The sequence below is a fragment of the Rhipicephalus microplus genome, chromosome 10, assembly GCF_043290135.1.
Source record: "Rhipicephalus microplus isolate Deutch F79 chromosome 10, USDA_Rmic, whole genome shotgun sequence".
NCBI lineage: Eukaryota > Metazoa > Arthropoda > Arachnida > Ixodida > Ixodidae > Rhipicephalus > Rhipicephalus microplus.
In genome coordinates this window covers 61,048,931-61,061,855 of record NC_134709.1, presented here as the reverse complement: position 1 = coordinate 61,061,855, position 12,925 = coordinate 61,048,931, and positions in this window count along the sequence as shown.

Sequence of the window (12,925 nt, the reverse complement as noted above, 5' to 3'; positions counted from 1 at the left end):
GATTCCTACACCAGCCTTATCACCATAAACCGAAGCGTCAGTCGCTATCACAGTGGATGTTTCTAGATTGGCCAAATGATCTTCCAAAATGCCATTTATATACTGATATGGTAAATTTTTTGCATTCTTGGGATATATATCGTCAAATTCTATCCTAATTGCATCTACAGTGTTGAGCACAAGTGTTTCCCAAAGGTTAACTCTTAAGAGCTGCAAAAGTTTCTGAGTAACTATTACTTGAGGACACCTTAATTTAGGCCATTGGTGGTTGAAGAATGAGGTCTGCTGGCTAATGAACACATACTGTGCCCTCCGCTGAGGTGATGCATAAATTTTAAGGAATGTACGTACTGTTAGAATATGAAATCATTTGATAAGAGAAGGCAGGCGGGATTCTTCGTATAGGATATTGTTGGCAACATATTTGGGTAGCCCTAGGCATAAGCGTAAAGATTCGCGTTCTAGCAGAATCAGTGGTCGAACTCTGTAGGCCGGAGCGCCAGAAAACAAAACACAGCCGAATTCTAGTATCGGTCGAATGTACATGCAATATATCATAATGAGCATGTCTATACGCAAACCGGCACGGTAATTACTGAGCCTGCGCAGCATCCCTACGGCACGTGCTCCTTTAGCGGCCATGTTTTCTATGTGGGGACTCCAGTTTAGTGTTTCGGTGTAGGTTACCCCCAAGTACCTAACTGACTCGACCTGAGGTATGGTGTCCTGCCGGTACGTTAGTGAAATTCGCACTGGGGCATTTTGTGCGAAAACTATGATTGTACTTTTGTTTGTATTGAGTAATAGGTTGATATCCTCCAGCCACGTTTCCGGACTATTCATGTATGTCTGCAGAATCAGGTACAGTGTGTGAATATCCGCCGACGCAGCAAAAAATGCAATATCATCGGCATACACATAGACATGTACATCTTGCTGTATGGGAATGGAACATAGTAGAGCATTAAATAATAAGGGCGATAGTACTGACCCTTGCGGTATACCTCTCGTTTGCCTGTATACTGAAGAGTTGACACCAGATTGCGAGCAGTAAAATTCTCTATCACCTAAGAAAGCATGGATCCAGGCCACAAAGTATTGAGGCAGTCCTAAATTCTGAAGTGAATCTAGCAGTTTAACATGCTCCACGCTATCATAGGCTTTTGTGATATCTAAGGTTACCAAAGCGGAGTATTGTTTCTGATAGCGAGCAAGTTTAATTCTGCTTTCGAGATCCACGTGCGCACACCAAATAGAGCAACCACGCCTGAATCCAATCTGACATGGGCTCAGTGTCAGTTTTTCTGACATCCTTCGATCTATACCTCTATATAAAATTCTTTCAACTAGTTTTACTAGGTTCGATGTAAGTGAAATGGGCCTGATATTATCTAAGGTAAACCCAGCGCCTTGCTTTTTTAATAATGGAATCACTTTTGTCATTCTCCAATCAGGTGGGATCCAAGAGCTTCTAAGTGAGTGATTAATAATTTCGAGTAGGCCAAGTGGGAATATTTTATGCACAGATTTTATCACTGATGTCGTCATGCCATCAGGACCAGGAGCCGAATGGGGTAGTGTTCTGACTACGTTTGCTAATTCTGCAGGCGTAACCTCTTCAAAATCCTCAGCCCTTTGGGGGGACTGGGCTTGGTATGAGAGAAGTGTCGTAAAGCGACTTTCTAGGCCCTGAGCTATATCTTCTAGAAGGGCCTTCAGTTCAACTGGTGATGATACTACAGATTCTATATTTCTTTGTACCGGAAGAACTTTCTTAGTTCTCAGAAAGCGAAAAAGTGCTTTTCTATTGACCGGCTTTGACAGGAACTCACATCGGTCATTGTTAAATTTGTCCTTCGCATTAGCGATGGTTCTCTTAAAAATAGCGGCTGCATACTTATAATCACTCCAGTTCCTGGGACACTGGTTGAAGATTAATTTTTTCTATGCAGCCTTTCTTAGTCTATAAGCCCGCGAACAGTCCGCATTCCACCAAGGGTTGGTAGACGGTTTAGTGCTTTCAATGGTGAATTTCGATTTATTTAACGACTCTTTTAAAATGTCGCTAATTCTGATGGCGTCTAGTTCTGCATCATTCGTTTTATTGGGTAAAGCGCCTCGTAAGGATTTCTCGAAAGCATTAAAGTTTACATGTGTTACGGCAGATCTATTCTTGGAGGTTGTTGGACATACCACCTCGAACAGTATTGGCATATGGTCACTACTTGTTCCCGAGTTAATCGCAGACCATGATAAGATGGAGAGGTTAGCGTTAGAAAAAGTTAGATCGAGTACCGAGGAGGACTGATTACACATAAAAGTAGGAGTTTTTGTGTTTATGCGTATAAAGTTATTATTGTTCACCCAATCCCATAAACGTTTACCATTCAGATCAGTTTTAAAACCCCAAGATATATGATGAGAATTGAAGTCACCTACTAATACAATATCTTTTTGGCAATATTGAACTGCAGTATCTAGGACGGAAGAATTTAGAACACCCGCAGGAAAATAAGCATTAATAAATGAGAATGGGAGGGACCCAGGAATAGTAATGCTTATTGCTAAAATCTCGCTTTCTGAAGCCAATGACTGATAAATAATTTTAGCTCTATGGGCGATTTTAGATTAGATAAATATTGCCAAACCTCCACCCTGAGTTGGGTGGTCTAGACGAAATGTGCGGTAATTTTTAATCCTAAAATACTTATTTTCTGCAAGCCAAGTTTCTTGTAAAGCAACAATATCAGGGGAGTAATTATCGCAAAGTTGAAGTAAATCTGTGGCTGCTGAAAAAATGGAGCGGCAATTCCACTGTAGTACTTTTAAATTCCCTATTTTGAAGAGATACCAGCAGCACTCACTGCTTTCTCTAAGCAAAGCTGCCTTTAAAAACACAATTTTAAAGGACAGCAATGCTGTCCTTTAAAAAATCTTTTTTTGATGGGTTTTCCTTCTGATATCTCTTATTTCTTGATTTATGACTAATTGAGGACCGTTTTGCCTCAGGAGAAGCGCGTCGTTTCATATTTCTTGAGTCGGAGTCCATTTGTTCTGGTTGTGAGACATGAGAATCGGAGTCCGAGCTCCAATCTAGGTCTTGTACAAGAGGCTTAATTATTCTACGGCCAGTGTTCGGAGTGTCTGGCTTTGACTTCGAGGGGCCTGGTTCCGATGGAATATCAGTAACCTTAACTGGTGAAGGGGGCACGGTAGGTTGGTTACCTCCCTGCAATATTTGATTCAACTGAGTGCTCACTATTTGTGCCAATGACTCCGTTAGGCTCACGAATAGAGATTCCATAAGTTTCGTCATGGCCTTTTCCACCGTTGATGTTATTAAATCAGGCAATGATGAGTCAAGCATCTGGTTTGCCCGGTTGGCAACGGAGGCATAGCCACGTGAGCGCTCAGAAAGAATAGATCGGGCCTCACGCCGGGAGCATCGTTGTTGTTCGATGATCTCTAGAAGTTGCAACTCACATGTCCTCATGGGGCAACTTTCATCGTCAGCCACGTGATTTCCTCTGCATAGACAGCATCTCACCTCTTGGGTTGAACATTCGTCGGGTTTATGTTGGTCAGAACATGTGCGACACCTCACATCCGATCTACATCCCTTGATGGTATGTCCATACTTCCAGCATTTTTTGCACTGCAGTGGACAAGGGGATAGTGCATCAACACGATAAATTAGTGGCCATGCCTTAATTTCGGTTGGTCGAGCCGTGCCGACGAAAGTCACAATCACTGATTCTGTGGGGACCTTTTTGTTCTCAACGTTACGCGAGCATCGAAATACAGAGACTGCTCCTGCGGCCGCAAGCATTTCAAGTATTTCGGGTGGTGTAAGGCTCAAGTCCACTTCTCGAACTAGTCCCTTCACACAGGCCAAATGGGCAGGTACGAAACAGCTCACCGGATTTGAAGCGAAGGATCAACAGCGTCGCTCGCGAGCCAGTCGAGTCTCTTCCTCCTCTTCGTCGAATCTTCGCTAGCGCGTTTCAATATTTTACAAGGTATGTACATTAGAACACATGAAAATTCAGAGCACGGCACTCCGAACTCACACACTACGAGTCCTAAAAATGCACTGAAAAATGTACAGTGGAAGTCCTGAAAATGCACTAAAAAATTGTATACAACTCAGTACAATATAGATTTGGATGCATTGGACCTTTGCACAGAACAATAATGTTCACGAACAGTAATGAACAAGATTTCTACGCCACGTAGTCTTTGAACCGACGCGGCTTCTGCCGCTTCCGCTTACGGTGGGCCCTTTTGGGTGTAGAATCACGTGTCTCTGCACCTTGGTCACTTATGCTCTGATGTGACACATCAAGAGCAATAGAAGATTGTGAAGGCTCTGAACGAGCGTTAAAATTCGCGGTCTCATCAGAGCTCGCAGCATGAGCTTCGGAAGAATTTTGCGGACCGGAGTCCGGTTGAACGGTCTCAGCCGAATTTGAAGGTTCGAAGTGAACCGTAAGACTTGGTGTACTTGAACCAGCGACACCGACTGGTAACTCCTCCCTCCTTGAAGAAGAAATGCCTGTACATGGAGGCCACATGTAATAATCTGATGGATAGTTGAAAGGCGCGGACGGAACGTGATGGGGAAGACTTTTAGGTGTTGAAGGCGAATCCGTATGAAAAATAACAAGGCGTGAAGCATTCCAGATGTTACCATCACTTAAGCGAAACGAAGTGGGGCTTACCTGGCTCAAGACTTTGTAAGGACCCCGATACTTGGGGTGCTTGCCTGGCACACGAACCTTGACTAGATCGCCAGTGCGAACTTTGGACTGCTTTGCACCTCGACGGGTGTCGACATACTTTTTCATTGCTTGTTGATGAGAACAAACCCTGGTACGGATTTGATCAGGAGAAGACACTGCTATGTTACGAGGCAAAGAGACTATGTCGAGAGAAACTCGCGGTTGCCTACTGTGGAGAAGTTGAGCAGGAGACACTCCAGTGGTGCCTTGTGGTGTGAACCTGTACAAAGCTAAACATTCAGTCAAGACTTGCTTGAGGGGACGGTGCTCTAATTGGGCGATCTGGATATGTTCCTTCAGAACGCGATTAGAGCGCTCGATTTGCCCATTTGATTGGGGATAGAAAACTGATGACCTCAAGTGCTGAATTCCTCGTTGTGAAAGAAAAGCCTCGAAATGTTGGGACTGAAACTGTGGACCATTGTCCGTAACTATGGCATCAGGAGAACCTTCCCGGCTGAAGATTGAAGACAGAAACACAATGATGACCTCAGAAGTAACCGTATGTGTGAAACAAAGCTCTGGCCATTTGGAATGGTAGTCGATGAGAGAAACAATGAACCGGGCATTTTGTGGAACATTATGCAAAAAACCGATGATGTCCATGCCGAGTTTCTGCCAAGGCCGATCAGGCCACTGGACTGGCTGCAACGGAGAAAATGCAGGTTTGGCAGACTTGTCAGTTGCCTGACATATATGGCAGTTGTAAACTGCATGCTCGACCTGCTTGTCTAAGGCTGGCCACTAGTACCTATCTCGGAGATTCTGTTTGGTGCGGACAATGCCTGGATGGGCCTCATGGGCAAGCTGTATTAGCTTGTTACGGAAAGAAGCAGGGGGAATCACGCGTTCATCGCGGAAAAGCAAGTCTTCGACACAGGACAGTTCTTGTCGGACTGCGATGTAAGGCAAGAATTCAGAAGCAAGAGCACATTTGGAAGGCCATCCTTCACGTAAATATTTGAGAACTTGATACAAAGTGGAATCTGCAGCTGTAGCTGCCTGAAGCTCAGCTTTAGTAATGCAAGAAGTAACTAATGAAACAACTTCCTCATCCCGTTCTTCAGTAACCGGTATCTGAAGAGGAAGGCGCGACAGTGCGTCAGCAACCACGTTATTAGAACCCTTACAATATTGAACACTGAAATCATAATACATGAGTTTGGCACACCAACGGGAAATGCGGATGGGGCGGCGGCCTTCGGATCCTGCAGAAAGAAGAGCAACTAGTGCTTGGTGATTTGTACGTAATGTGAAGTGCCGGCCCCACAAGTAAACATGCCATTTCTCACAGGCAAAAAGACACGCGAGAGCTTCACGCTCTCCTACTGAATATCTGCGTTCAGCAGGGGTCAATGTACGAGATGCAAAAGCGATAGTGACCAGCTGATCACCTCTGAGTTGTTGAAACACTGCTGCCAGTCCAACATCGGACGCATCCGTCGTGATGACGATGGGAAGCTTCTCATTGAAAATACTAACAGCTGGCTTTGAGGCCAGTATTGACTTAACTCGAATGTAGCTCTGCTCAGCTTCAGCTGACCAGTTAAAAGGCTGTGCTTGTCGAAGTAGAGTACGCAGTGGTTCAACAACATCAGCATAGTGAGGAACAAACTTGGCATAATAACCAACAAGACCTAAAAAAGATTGCAAGGTTTTGGCGTCAGTAGGCCGTGGGGCATTGACAATGGCCTGAACTTTAGACTCAACAAGTGTCAAGCCGCGGGAACTGACATTATGTCCTAGAAATTGTAACTCATTCACAGAAAAAATGCACTTGTTATTAAGTTTCATACCACATTCATTGATGCGGTTGAGAACAGTATGCAAGTTAGCATCGTGCTCTTCGCGAGTACGTCCCCACACCAAAATGTCATCCAAGTAACAAAGGGCGCCATTACAACCCTTAAGAATAATTGACATCATCTTCTGAAACACTGCAGGGGCAGATGCAAGCCCAAAACACACGCGGCGAAACCGAAACAAGCCTTCGTGCGATACAAATGTGGTTAAGTCTCTACTGCACTCAGAAAGTTCAACTTGGTGGTTAGCGGACGCGAGGACCAGCTTGGAGAAACATACCGCTCCGGAGAGCTGATGAAGCAGTTCTTCAATGTGAGGAAGTGGAAACCCGTCTACGACGATCGCCTTGTTCGGTTCTCGTAAGTCGACGCAAAGTCGAAGGGATCCATCTTTTTTCTTGACGACGACCAGTGGAGAAACACAGTCGGAAGCAGAGACAGGCACGATGATTCCGCTGGCTTGCAGGCGAGACAGTTCCGCACAGACTTGCTCACGGAGAAGAAGAGGAATGCGGCGCAGCTTGGCACGCACAGGGCACACACCTGGTCGACGCATCACTTTATGCACAAAACCACGCACACAACCCAGTTCACGGGTGAACAGGTGGTGGAGTTCAGAAGGCGCGTTGGCCGGAAGATCATGTTGGACGTCGACTTGAGCACACGTCGTAGACGCACCGACGATGTTTATGGACAAAGCCTTGATGGCATCACGTCCCAAAAGCGAGCTGCCATTGACAGTTACATAAAAAGTAATGGAAGCAGTGTGACTGCGATAGGAGACCTGAGCTGTAAAATGACCTAATATATCAATCGTTTCCTAGGAATATGTTTGTAGAACGACGCGTGAAGGCAAAAGCCGAATGTTGGAAAAATGTCTATGAAAGTCAGCGGCACTGATCAAAGATACTGAGGCACCAGTGTCCACGAGAAATGACAAGGGCACATGGCCCACTGAAGCTACGATGCTGGGCTCGGACGTAGTGTGGACGCCATCCACATTTAAAACAGTGACCGTATTGGTCTGTGCAGTGCTCGAAAGAGCGGACGAAAAACATGGTTCAGGAAGATTTGCTGGACGGGAATTGCATACGGACTGAAAATGTCCGATTTTTCCGCACGCAAGACAAGTGCGGTTTCTCGCGGGACACTGCGCAAAATTGGCTAAATGCCGAGTCGATCCGCAACGAAAGCAATAAGCGGTTGCGCTTGTAGAAGAAAATTGCGAACACGAGTTAGGAGCTCGGTGCTGTTCCTGAAAACCAGAATTTGGCGGAATGGGGTCGCCATATTGCCGGTTTCCTCGCCCCCGCGTCGCAGAGAGGCCGCCACGGAAGGACTGTGCAGGCGGGCGTCCATGTTAGCCGCCGCGCCGAGACGAAGGTGAAGGGCCGCCATGTTGACGTGTCCCGTGAAACAAAGAGCCGCCGCCCTGGCCCCACGCAGCAGAAAGTTGCTGCACTGAATGCGGAGCGAATTGCTCCAACTAGGAGCGAATAAGCTCGTCCTCTCGCGCAATCGAGAGGGCTTCGGATAATGAAATCGAGGAACCTTTTTGAAGCATGCGGCAGCGGACGTTTTGTGAGGCTACCCCGGTAAAAAGCTGATGGCGGATCATATCGTCCTCGAGCTCGCCGAAGCCGCACGACGCGGCGAGCGTTCGAAGAAAAGTAATGAACTCGGCGACTGGTTCCCCAGGCAATTGTCGCCTTTCTTGGAATTTTACGCGTGCGAGATAATCGCACGAGACATCTTTAAAATGCTCATCCAAAAGAGCAACAGCATTCTTGGAGGCATCGCCCGACGCTGGCGTCGGCGACGCGTTGGTGGCGTCCAAAGTATAGAAGAGCTTTAACCCGGCAGGGCCCAACGCGTTGAGCAGCAGGGCCTTGCGACGCTCGGGCTTGCTGGCGTTCTCCCCGGCCGCGTCTGCGTAGGCCTGAAACACCAATTTCCAGTCCACCCACGGAAGTGGCGGGTCTCCGGGCGAATGAAGAAATAGGGGAGGTGGAATAAGAGACGCCATTTCAATCAAGAAGAATGGAGAGGTGCTGACGAGAAGAAAATGCCGCCAGTACACTGTTTGAAGACGAAGGCAGAGGCGGCGTAGCTTAATGAAGAAATGAAGCGATGCAGCACGCAGTAGCCACCTTGCTGGGAACAAAGAGCGTCTAGGGTTAGCAGGGTAGGTCCGTTAGAAGCAAGAAAAAGGCGAACACGGAGAACGAAATGGGTTCTCACAGGTCCTCGTCGCCATTGCTGTGTTGGGGGCTGGCTGGTCCCAACGAAGCAGAAGGAGAATACGGCCGACGGAGACGTACGCGACCGGCGGGGACGCCGACCAGCCCGAACACGCGGGTTGGCGCGAAGCGCTGAAGAAAAGAATAACGACCGCACTCCACGGTTACCCAACACACACTGGTTTTATTTTACAGTCGCCTGGAAATTCTAGATTAAGGTCCCTAGATGAAACAAGTTTTTTTTTTGTTTCATCTAGGAACCTTATCCTAGATGCCAGAACGGCACCCCCTGGCATTCTCACATGTCATTTCGAAACCAAAACCGAAAACCCAGAACACAACACTTGAAGAGGCCTCTATGACTCCTTTAGAGAGCATCTTCTCGACTTCTCGTTGTATGACCTGGAGTTCAGACTGGGAAACACGATAAGGTCGCCGTCTAACTGGACTAGCATCGCCGGTATGTATTTGATGACGCACGACGGACGTTTGACCTAAAGGGCGGTCATCGATGTCGAAAATCTCGGTAGGTGGTCAGAACGTGGTGGAGTTGCGCAGCCTGACAGAGCAGAAGATCAGGGGTAATCGTCATCGTAATTTCATCGGTAGGTGCGTTAGCTCGGCTGGCTGATATAGGGGACGAGCAGTCTTCAGGGTCTAATGCCACGATGTTACATGCATCAAGTGGGGAAACATGGCCTAACGAAATGCCTTGCGGGAGAACTTGGGTCGAACTACTAAAGTTGAGAAGCGGAGGCTGAACGTAGTTGTCCACGATAGTCACGATGGTATGCGGCATAGCAACACTTCGCGCCAAGAGCACATCCACTAATGCAGACAATATGTAGTCACCGTCAGGAAGAGCTGGTGATATCGTTAAGGCCGCAAACGTGGTGGCTTGCGGTGACAGCCGAACATAATCAACAGCGCACAATCGGTGTGACGGTGAGGACGGCACAGCCCCAAGTCGAGGCAGTTCAAGTTGGAGAACGCCGGTTGCACAGTCGATGAGAGCGGCATGAGTGGGCAAGAAATCCAATCCAAGAATCAGGTCATTGGGGCACTGCTCAACACTGCAAAGAGAACAGATGTGGGGCGATTGGCGATTGTGATGCATGCTGTGCACATTCCTATGATGGCAATATTTCTTCTGTCAGCGACACGAATAGTGCCAGAAGCAGCCGATGTGAGAACTTTCTTCAGGCGGCGACGAAGTCGGGCACTCATCATAGAAATATGCGCCCCGGTGTCAATAGTGCAGAAACAGTCAGGCCGTCAACGTCTACGTCGATCAAATTTCGTCGTGTCGGCAGTACAAGAAGAGGATTTAAGGTCGGTATCGAGGATGCAGCTTCACCTCTAAGAGCTGCACCGCTTAGTTTCCCTGGTGAGAATTGAGCGGGGAGGTCGAGCGTCGTCGTAGAGGAGAAGGGGACAACGGGCGACGTGCAGGCGGCGAACGAGACTGATGACGTCGAGGCGACGGTGAGCGGCTGTGCTGCGTATTAGGGCATCGAATGGTGGAAGGCGGCGGTAGCTGTCGGAGATCGACGCAGAAGGCTGGAAAAGGCGGTATCTGCCGGCGCGGCGAGCAGTGTTATACTGTGTTGGTGACGAAGACCAATGGTTGCGGCAATGCCATGCGACGTGCCCTATGCGACGGCAGTTAAAGCAGATCGGCCGATCATCCGCCGTTCGCCATTCGGCCGGATTGCGAGAGCATGGAAAAGACCATTCCTGGGGCGGTGACCTGGGGCGAGGCGGCGACCTTGAACGGAAGCCAAATGGTCGAGACTGAGCAACGGCGCAGACATCGAAGCCCAAATTGCTGAGTTCTTCCCGCACAATCGACTGTACCAAGCAAACCTGAGGTACTTGCGAATCGACATGGCAGTTGCTGGGAAAAGCAGGTGTAATTGCTTCGATTTCCCGCCCGACGATTCGCGTAATTTCAGACGCCGGTGAAGACTGCCGATGAGAAGTCAGTCCATCTTCGCAGGAGGACGTCGCAGCGGTGTTCGGCAGTCGAGTGAAAGATCTTGAAATACGCCTGCTTTTGGCCTGTTCAAAACGCCGGCATTCCTGAATAATTTCCTCGGTGGTCGCGCAGTTCCGGTACATTAGCAGATTGAATGCATTGTCCGCTATCCCCTTGAGGACGTGGTCAACCTTATCCGACTCCGACATGTGTTTGTCGACTTTACGACGTAGAGCCAGCACGTCCTGTATATACGAGATATACGGCTCTGTGGACGTCTGAGCACGTATAGATAACTCCTTTTTTGCAGCCGCCTTTCGACCGCTGGGCTTCCCAAATAAATCGCGAAGCTTCTCCTTGAACGTGTCCCAACTGCCGATCTCCTCCTCATGGTTCTCGTACCAGACTTTGACCGTGCCTTTCAGATAAAACAGGTTAAAGAACCCCAGGTGGTCTAAATTTCCGGAGCCCTCCACTACGGCGTCTCTCATAATCATATAGTGGTTTTGGGACGTTAAACCCCACATATCAATCAATCAATCAATCAGATAAAACAGCACGCTGGCCAGCATGAGAGTCGGGTCATACCGGTTGAGCGCACTGGTACGTTCGTAGTCGGCTATCCAGTCGTCAACATCAACTTCGTCCGTACCGCAGAACGTTCCTGGATGTTCCTGATGCGTCAGCACGTACGTGGGTGGGGGTGGGGCCGGTGGAGGCGTTGCAGTAGATGATGCAGGCGTTGCCGAGGCCGATGGAGAGGTGGCCGTGGGATCAGTCTCGTGTTCCATCACGGAAACTCCGATTTGGCGACCACTGCGGAGCTCCGTTGTAGTGCGCTTCATTACCCAGCACGTCCACCAATTCGTTACGGGGATTACAAATACACGGAAGAGAGAAAGGAGTGTATTTGCAATATTTACAGGTAGGTGTGACACCTCAGGGTTGCTAGCATCTCGCGCGCCGAATCCACTTCTTCTTCATCGATACGTCTACGACAGGGCGGAGCCATGCCCACTGCCTCGTAATATCTTTCTTATAACCAGTTTGCAGTTGCATAATGATTCTAACAGTAACATGGATATTAGCAACACCAAACGTGGTTAGCTGATATGAAGCGCAGGTGCTCATGAGAATGGTAGGCCAGAACACTGCTACATAAATCAACTTCAGTGGATGGCGCCCAACTATACAGACGTTAAACCGACGTGACGGCTGTATCACAGCACATATATGTTTATCAAATCGGATAGCCAGTACTGCAACCACAATTGACGTTTCACGAACACTAGGGTCCATTTCAAAAGTAGTGCAGAGACCTGGCGTGGCTCTCAGAAAGAATGCTTGATTGCCACACACAATGTCGGGATTCGATTCCTGCTGGCACTTCCGTATTTAATCTTTGCATTCGTCCGGTCAACTCTGCCAATGTGTGTTTTCTTAACGCTCACGTGTTGAAATTACACATGTGTGTTCTCACCGTTCCTCGGTAGATATAAACTGTCGATGACCTGTGGCACATACCCACCCACGTGTATGTGCCAATGTCTGGCGGAGTGTTTGACGACGTGCGCACGGGATTGTGACATTATTCATGTCATAACGAGCGAGTCGTATTCGTCGAACTATCTTACCTTCCCGTACCAATTTCGGTTCACCCCAAGTAAGTGGTGATCGCGAGAGCACCTAAGACGTAGGGGGTTAGACAGATAGCCTACATAGTGCCTGCCGTACCAAAAGCGATGCTTCGCATTTAAAAAGCATTGAGGGACCTGAAAAGGGAAGTCCGGTTCATTTTCATCCATACTGAGATAATGCTGTTTTCTAATAGTATTGACACTCCTAAAATAGCTAGGGTGATTCATTTTGCCTAGACACTCCTCAATAACTTTAAGTAAGCAAAAACAAACGATGAGTCAAAAGAGAAACCGAAACAGGGAGCGGCTCTATAGTCCATGGTTGGCACGGAGGAAGGAAAGGTAGGAGAGGGCATGCCCAGCCGGCACGCGGCGTGAAAAGTGTGGAGGCAACACGGAGGAAGGAAAGGCTTCCTTCCTTCCTCCGTGGGAGACAATGACATCATGGCGGCCATATTCACTGGGCACAATGGCGGCGTTGCTATGG